The following is a 9,722-nucleotide window of genomic DNA, read 5'->3' as shown; positions in this document are numbered from 1 at the left end:
TCTTTCTTTACTCCTTATTCTATAAGTGGCTCCCATAGAATTTTGCAAGTTTTTTTTCATGAGTCTAGTCAGTATATAAGTGTTACAGTATGTAATACATTACTATGATCAGTATATTTTTCTTGTCAGCTGGGTGAGTGAGTTGGGAAGAAAGATAGTGAAGGCCGTACTAAAGCTAGCCCTTGTGATGTGTCTTCCCCTGTGGGCTTACTATATCCAGACTGAGAGAGAGTTCACAGATAGGCGACAGGCTCCAGCACCCATATCCAATCAGACGGTTCCCTCAGGGGGACCATGTGGTGCACACATATGTGGCCGCTGCCTCACAGCATGACACCATGGTGTCCTCCAGGAGTCCTCCACAAGGATCACAGGAGGCTGTGGGTGAGAGTGCAGCACTGTGAGTGAACACTGGGTGATGCATTTGAAGATTAAGAGATGAATTCATGAACATGGGGAAATCATGTCATGGTTTATATTGTGTTTCTGACACAGCTTGAGTGCAGGAAGGGAGACAAGGGGAATGTACTCTAGTGGTTCCATCAGTCTTTTTGAAGGCTCACAACTGCTCACTGTATTCTTAAAGGGTCTTCTGCCTTTCCCAGAAGCCTGTATTTTTGTAACACTGCTTACTTCTTTCGCTCTAACTTTATCCTACAACACAATATGTGCGTTGTATATGTGTGTATATTGTAGTGAATATGTGTGTGTGTGTGTGTGTGTGTGTGTGTGTGTGTGTTAGAATGCTCCGTGTCCTCACATGTGTGTAACACCGCCAACTGAAGAATGAGTCATATTTTCTCTATCAAAAGGAGACAAGAGCTGTATAATGTATATCCACCTCTTGACTAAGATATTTACAACAGCCTTCTCTCTCTCTCTCTCTCCCTCTCACTCTCTCTCTCCCTTTTTCAAATCCATTATGAAATTTCTCCATTGCAGCTTCATATATATACACCTTTCCATGGTTGTGGGAGTGCATTACATTTTATGAAAAACCTCACACAATGACATCGGGCCCTAGAAAACCAAATAACCCAGCGCCACTCCCAGAGCCATCACACTTGATCCGTGTATGAATGAATCACACTATGCTACCATTTTCCTCTCATCTCCCTTCCTGCCCCCTACAGAACCGGAGCAAAGCCGTAGCTCATATTTTCACTGACAAAAGAGGTGACAGTGAAAGGGAAGTGAAAAGGCTATAATAAATGCTACGGGAGAGGTACAAGGAAGAGAGCGCAGCGCTTGAAAACGGTAACCTTTTTCAGATGCTGATTTAGTATTCATTATTAATGACCTTTCCCTACCTGAGCAAAGCTGTCGCCAGGAAGCCCCTTCGTGTTTGTGTCTGCCGGAAGCAGGGGGCAGACGCTACGGCCTTGTTCAGACTTGTTGGCTGATGGATTTCTACACTTTGTATGCCTCTTTCACACAAATACTGTTTAATTCGTCCCACCAAGTCCCAACGCTGAGTAAAGAATAGTACGAACGTAGTGGGTCAGGTGCTAAAGGTCAAAAAAGTGCGCTAGACATAAATTAGGGTCAGTTTGTGACAAGGAAGACTGGTGTTTTGGTATTTACCTTTCTATCCTTAGGTAGAGACAGACAGATTGGCAGGGAGGAGCACAGCCAGACAGGCAGGCAGGCAGAGAGGCATACAGGTAGATGGGCAGACAGACAGGATGAGGAAGCCTCCTTGCCTCTCAATCATCTGGCATTTGCTGCTTTCTATCTCATCAAAAACCATTGTCATGCTAATGAACTTAAAGATCAGCCACGCATACAGTACAGTGTGAGAGTGTGCCTGTGCACATGCATGCGCATGTGTGTCTTGGTGAATTCGAACAATCGCCTCAAATTTGCTCATCCAGGCTTGATATTCTATTCAGCTGAGCCTACACACTGACAATCATGCCTACAGTGTGGAAGACATAGTCCTATGCACATTCAAACTTCACTGGCAGGTGGTACAGTGAAACTGATCTATCTATCTATCGCTCCACCTGTCTGTTTATCTAGCAATCCGTCCATCATTCTGTCAACCTTTTGTCTGTCTGCTTCTATTCATCTGTCATTATCAGACAAAAAATGTAACACATACTTCCTCTCCCCAGCCGATAAGACTCTACACATCACTCAGAAGCAGACCACGGCGGCCGTGGAAAGACCCGCACACCAAACTCCGAAACAATTCACCTCAATTACACCATTATTTCTTTTTTTCTCATTTTTCTGTCTAACAGTTGAAACATATTTTCCTGCAGCCTATTTTGTCTAGCTAAATGCCAAATTATTTTATTGCAATCATAGACTCCTCTCTGTGCCAGGGATTTAACTGCGCTGTCAATATTCGCTATCATTTCCCTTTGCAGCTATAATTAGACAGCTTACTGGGGTGCTATTGTGAAGACCTGCAGCCAAAACCAAAGTCTTAGAGTTTTCTGTGAAGACAGCTTTGAAAAAACAATTAAAAGACCTTGTTTTACCTTCATTGAATAATGTATTGGGCTTCCAACTTCCCAGATCCTGTAGTTCATTGATATTCAATGGTTCATTTCTATGACAGGTGTTTTATTACAAAATGCATACTTAAAAGAGCTTTATAGAATGAGGTATTCAGATGAAGAAGTTCAGAAAGCATATCAATTTTCTAATGGAACATATTGCACGTAAGAGTTGAACTCGACTTGTGGATGTCCTGTTTCTCGGCATTCGTCTGACATAAGAGAGCCTACATGTCTAATATAACTTCATCTACATAAAACTGTCACAGTGTCATTGTTTCAGCTGTGTGTGGAAGGGTGTTCCTGCTAGAAAGTGTGCTGTCAGCGCGACTGGTTCTATGGTATTTCTGGGTCACAAGAACAAAGACAAGCGCATATTTGCTTTTGTATGTGGGTGTGTGCACTTGTCCTGCAACCATCTCAAGTGAATTCAATTGATCTAAAAATAGAGTACACACATACACATGAATGACAATATGCACATACACACTTACACATACACATTCACACTTACACACACGCAATGACACCATCACTACATCTCATCCTCGCCCAGACATTTTTTGCCCAAGGGTATACCAGAGAACCAGGTGTTATCGCGCTCCCCTGCGAGTCCCACTTTCCTCCCCAGAGCAATTAATGACACAGTGGGGTCAGAAACTCAGGCCCCAAAATGGCTGCCTATCTGGAATGGAGGTACCACATCACCCTGACAGCCAGGTCATGCCCTCAGAGTGTCACTGGTGTGCGCCGACAGAGCCAGGGTTCAGAGTTCGTCTCACCTTGTGACCTCCCTGTGGAATTGATCTGTTGTAGGGGAAATAGGATTTTGGTGCTGCGTAATTCAGACACCAGCCAGACTTTGTCTATGAGCAGACATTGTCTGTCTGGAATGATTGACTGGGTGACTTATGACACCAGACACAACAATACAGTATTACAGTCACAAAGTAGTCATGATAGAATTATGTAAATTTTCTGTCATGTTTGTCATGTGTGTGCATGAGTGCGAATGCATATGTGTGTATGTTCCTTAGTGTGTGTGCATGCATGCTAATGTGTATGCATGTGTGTGTCCATGCATGCAGGTATGCTTGTGCTTATACATGCACAGGCGCATGCATATGTGTGTTTGTTTAAGTGTGCATGTGTGTGTTTGTGTGCATGAGTGTAGGTGTGTTGTCAAGAAGCTGGTGTTTGTCAAGAGGCTTGTGTTTTTAGGGCAGCTAGTCAGTCAAGGAGAGGAGCTGTCAGCCTGACTGATCTGTGCAGCCGGGATTCAGCACAAGACGAAATGCCCACCCATGTCAAATGTCACAGCACTAATCTCTTTCCAATGCAGCCCAGGTATAACTGCAGGGGCCAGAGACAGACACACCTCATTGCTCCACAGAAGAAGATTCCCAGGAGACTGGGCAATTCACAAATATACAGGCTTTATTTTAACCAAATCCATGGCATTCTGTCCTTTTGTTGCTGTGTGTTTAACTGTATGCTCATTTTAGAAATGTTGGACAGAGTGTGTGCGCATATAATGAGGCAGTTTCACAATTCCTACATAGAAATATAACATGTTATGCCTTTTAAGATCTTGCACTAGTGCCATTTAACTTGGTTAAACTTGGTGGGTACAACTGTTGGTTGGGAGGAGAAAAAGAATTCCGATTTAGTTTTTTTCTTTTCTTTAGTTTTTTTGTTGCTTTATTTTTGTTGCCTCTGGCGACTTAAGTGCTGTGCCTTATATATTTTTATATCAGTTGTTAAATACATGTGGGGTAACAATATTTTACTGGCATATGCATACATATTTTATCAAGATGCATACTTTTCAATCCCATAATTTCCTACAATATGATAACCATGTTTATTAAAATAAACAAAGGCTCTGAGACATGTTTAGTCCATAGACCTGTTGGAAAGATATTTTTACAAATGATTTTAATGGTTCAAATGCTTTATTCAATGGGTTTGTGGCTTTGTTTGTTTTTGCTCAAGGGGAGATAATGCACCGCCTCTCATCCCAGTGTCAACAAACTTCCACTGTGGGATAAAGACTGTTTTTTATTCCACACATGACCCCCTAAATATACTTTTCCTTGGGAAATTAAGAAATATTCAGTCTCCCAATTATCAGCTATGTTTGTGTGGGTTTCTGCATATTTGTGTCCTTCCTTACTATCGCTTTCATAAATAATTTATTTTATATTTATACTAGAGGGGATTCTTTCCATATAATATATATGATAATTCCACATGTGACCCATGGAATTATCATGCTATATATATCCTATGCATGCTATGTATCCTTTATATGCTATACATATATATATATATATATATCATCTTGTAAGAGACGGTGTAACTTTTTTTTATTTTTTGGTGGATATCCTACAATATTAATTTTTACTCGGCACATCCCTCCCAATCTCCAACAAATCTGTGCTATTCAAGTTAAAGCGGACCTTCCTGCCCTCCTCATCCCTCCAAACTTTCTGAGCATTTAGTCATGCACATGCCCTTTCCTCATTCCTTTGCGCTCTTCCCCCTAAATTACTGGGAGGTGATATACAGCCTGGGTGTCTCAAGGCTACGGGAGATTTAGAACTTTGTCCCACATGAAGGAGAGGTGAGAAAAGACATTACTATGCAGAATAGGTAATATCGAAAACGCCAGAGCTTTTTATGGTGCGCCATGCGGATTATCAATCTATTTGTGTAACTTGCCTACCCAGAATTTCATTTCCCTTTTCGTTTATTTGCCTTGCTCCAACCGTTTACAGTGCTGAAACTGAAAATTGAAGCCACGACAAGCAAGTGAGCAATCTTCCAAGGGCAAAATAGGCAGTCTTCTGCTATATGATTAGGCAGCTAAACGTGTGGGGAGGGATGATGGAGTGACTTCTTTTTGATGAGCTCAGAAAGACATTCAGAGAAAAAAAGGAAAATCTCCCTCAACTTATGTCCTCATATGGTAGCCTACACCTTGTACACAGAGTGTCATTCATAACCAGTGTGTATAATGTTGGCGGTATAGGCCTACAGTATTTTCTCAAAGTGTTCTTTAGTGGTACAGGGGCCTCCTGCAGTACAAAGAGCATAACAACAACTTACCAGCACCACAGACAGAGGCATGCGTTTGTAAGTGTTGCACTATAACAGTTCAGCACCACGGACAGAGGCATACTATATATATTTCAGCACCATAGACAGAGGCATGCCTTGTGAGTATTGCACTATAATGGTTTCAGCACCACGGACAGAGGCCCGCATTTGTTAGTATTGCACTATAATAGTTTCAGCACCACGGACAGAGGCATACATTTGTTAGTATTGCACTATAGATATTTCAGCACCACGGACAGAGGCATACCTTTGTTAGTATTGCTTTAGCAGTTTCAGCACCACGGACAGCAACCGTTCTAGGTCCTGTTTCATAATTACAGTCTAGTCTGTAATAAGGCTGCAAATCTAAACAAAGTTCAGCCTTGACTTATTTCAGGAAAGGGCCTTGGAAAATAGATAAGCATAAGTTATTTCTATTTGTAGAAATGAAATCTTTGTGCTACATCATTTCTCCTCAAACAGCCTTGCAGGGGAAAGTACAGAGCTTAGTCTAACAGAGAATAACTAGGAAAATAGTTTGACAGCCCAGCTGCTTTGAGTATTGCTTTCAGCCTGTGCAGTGGACACAAATGATTTGCCAGAGCTACATAGTCATATTTGAGTATACCCAAACGGATTGAAATAAGTACCATTTGGGGAGCGAAAAGACACACTGTTACACGTATTGCTCGTTAATTGCGTGTTATTATTATCAGTCCGATGGGCTCAGTCACCGAAGCCATTTCACTCAGAGCTACACGCAGTGCATTGAAAACATTTCCTAGCAGCTCACAGGTAGGCTGTGCGAAGAGAGAGACCGTGAGGGAACCGTAATGGCACCATACCTTACATAATCATCACGGCACTACCCACTGAACATAATTACAATGATTTGTGCCCTCCCATTTCGCCCTTGTATTAAAAAATATTGCTGGAGGTAAGTCACGCGTGAGCTCAGGCAAGGCTGCTGTGGTGAATGGAGTGTGGCCCCGGGGGAAAGCTTGGAGAGCAGAGCACGGTGTCATGCCAAAGAAAGCCAAGTCCCCCCGCCCCGCTGGGGCCCGGTCATGCCGTGAGAACGGGATGACATTACCGGGCCATTTAGCTGGCGGAAAAGCAGAGTGAGGTGAGAGAGGCGCCGAGTGTGTCGCTTTTGTTATTTAATGGTTGGCTAATGTTTAGGCGGAGGGGGGGGGGTATGCATCATGGCCAAATAATGAAAACAAATAGGCCGACATTATGAGCCTCGGATGTCGCAGCTATACTATAAGGCCTTTAGGCTGCGTGGTTTAACTAAAAACACTGAACCATAACTGGAGTCCACTTCTAGTTCATTTTGCTCATCATTGGAGAATGGTTCAATGCCTCGTGGCCCATATAGCTGAGACTCTACCCTATACTTTAATGTGAATATATAGTATTGCTGCCTTAGTATAGCAATAGCCTCATGCTCTGAGGAAAATTGTTGTTGTTCTTTTTCTCTCTATGGCCTGGTTAAGGAGGTAGGTAGTAGTTTGAAGACAGAGTTCCTACAAGCCTTGATGTCATTGGTGCACGAGGACGACGACAGCCATTATGAATGTTAAAGTATCTCTGTTGCACAATGGCATTATCTGAATGACTGAAAATAATAAAAAACATTCATTTAGTGTGTATGTCAGCAACGTAACATTGATAAGAAAAGGAATCTGTTATGTGAAAAATATAGCCTAGGCTGACGCATGCTCGGTCTTTTGCATTTTGTAATGCGTAATACAATGCATGTTTTCCTGACTATTAAAGGAATGCCCTGCTTGAGGCAGAACGGGCTGTTATAGTTACAACTCCACCGTCATTGACTCATTTTTCATAGGCTACTTTGCTGACCGTTTCAAATGACATTCATCAGATTGGATTTAAAGAGGAATAGCGCCCACTCGAATCATTTACACATTCCTATTAACTCGGATAGTCTAGTCATCATTTGTGAACGGAGATCAACAACATGAGCAACTGTCTCCCAAAGCTTATAAACCACAGACAAGATTCCCATCTGAGAAGCCATGCCGATGATCGAGTTAGTATGAATGAAATGTGCTGTTTTGTCTGATCTTTTACATCCAAATAATTTGATATCGTTGTATTTCTAACAATTCTGAAGCCCTGTTCATAGTGAATGTTACAACCTACTGTCACGCCATTTCCAACTTTTCCAATTCATTCTCTTCGGAGCTGTATAACCTCACAGATTATGGGCAGAACAGACTCATCTGTCTTGTTTGTGACCATGAGACAGTAGGAGATGTTCACTGGCTATAATATACTAATAAAGACTGAACTCTCGTAGGCCATAATGATAACAAATTTAATGTGAAAATTCAGCAACCAGATATCTCTTTTTTTATTTCTGCCTCTTTCATTAGTAATGTCCATTCTTACTTCCCCCTTACCAGCCACTTGGGTCAGACATAAATTAACGGTTCACTTATTTACATAAATGTTTTCCTACCGCTCAGGTAGGTCTGCCACTCTGTGAATGTCAACACTTCTTTCAACTTGAGATTTTCGTAAATCAACGAATGCGAACGTAAGCGTAAACTTGCTTAACATCTGATTTAAAAACCTGCTTGATTGATGCCTCAAAATGTATTTGACAGGATCATTGGGTGGCATTTTAAATGATCAATCCATGAGTTTACTATCTGTTCATGGAGCAATAGTCTTACCACCTATGTTTGCATTGGATTTACAGTGTAAATTGTGAACTTGACAACTTTTTATCCCAAAAACCCTGTATTTTCTGATGCTGAGATTTGTAACCTTGTTTTGTAGTACAGTGTTCTCATCAGCTGAAGGAAGCGAAAGGGTTACCGACCTATTTCAGTGTGGATTTCTGTGCATTATGTCAATTTGTTCCACTGTTGTGTGTCTTTTCCCCCGATGTGCCCCCTCTCTACGCCACTCGGCGGTGCTCACAGACTTTCCCTTCCTGGAAATCAAATCATCTAGTCCACATCACTTTCGAAATGGCAAAGGAAGCTCATAATTTGTCGTCTTACTGCTGCAAATCCCCTGTTTGTTCATAACAAAAACGAGCACTTGCAGCCTTCAGAGGAATCCTCCGTCAGTGCGTTTTAGTTTGACCGCCTATAGGCTGCATTTCAGCACCACGGCGCTGTCCACAAACCGGGAGCGAATTAAGAATACGTGGAAATACTGGAGCCGTGCAGGGATTCACTGTTACAGGCGTGGAAGATGTGGAAGGCTGTAGGATGATGTGAAATGTGATTTAAGCATATAAGCAACCCTCATGAGAACGGTATCCCACTATTCGATCGCCTCCCTCCTCAATCTACATTGAATTTCATCTTTTCAAAGGAATAGAGAGGTGTCAGGTGGGAATTGTTTTTAAGACAGTTTCTACAGCTTATCACAATAAATATGACAACGGTGCGTGTCAATCACGAAGTAATAAATTCTCGAGTTCGTGAATGTGTAGTTATTTGCTCTGGGTAAGAGCACAAAGAACCGTATTCTCTATATTTCTCTATTTATAGACCCTCTCCCCTTGGTGGAATGTACCACTTGGACTTCGAATTAGAAAAGGGGGGGGGGGAGAAAACGCTGGGTTGCACATATACAGAGTTTATAGTGGGCCTCCTTTATCCAAACCACCCCACAGTACTTGCAGGGATTGAGCCGGCCCTGTCCGTTTAAACCGAGAAGACACCCATACCGACTCCTCAATGCAAAAAAAATAAAAGGGTGCCAAGAAGCTGGGACGAGGGAACGTGGGTGTAAATAGACAGTGAACGCTCTTGGTCTCTCTCTCTCCCCCTCTCTCTCTCTCTTTCTCTCTCTCTCTCTCTCTCTCTCTCTCTCTCTCTCTCTCTCTCTCTCTCTCTCTCTGTCTCTCTTTTATGAAATCAATGAACGAGTTATTGGGTAGGACATAAATATAAGGAATCAAAGCCTCCACCGGGACCAACGGCTTTGCGCGCTTTTGATATGCGTCTTCGCCAAATGCTACATGTGTATTCACATCAATGTAAATATTGGCTTTGATAGGACGAGAGCGGAATCAGCTCTGGCACGACTTGGTCTCGGACCCCAATTTTGACCAAGACTTCAACC

This window comes from Centroberyx gerrardi, chromosome 5 (assembly GCF_048128805.1).
Source record: "Centroberyx gerrardi isolate f3 chromosome 5, fCenGer3.hap1.cur.20231027, whole genome shotgun sequence".
Taxonomy (NCBI): domain Eukaryota; kingdom Metazoa; phylum Chordata; class Actinopteri; order Beryciformes; family Berycidae; genus Centroberyx; species Centroberyx gerrardi.
Note: the sequence above shows the minus strand (reverse complement) of the source record.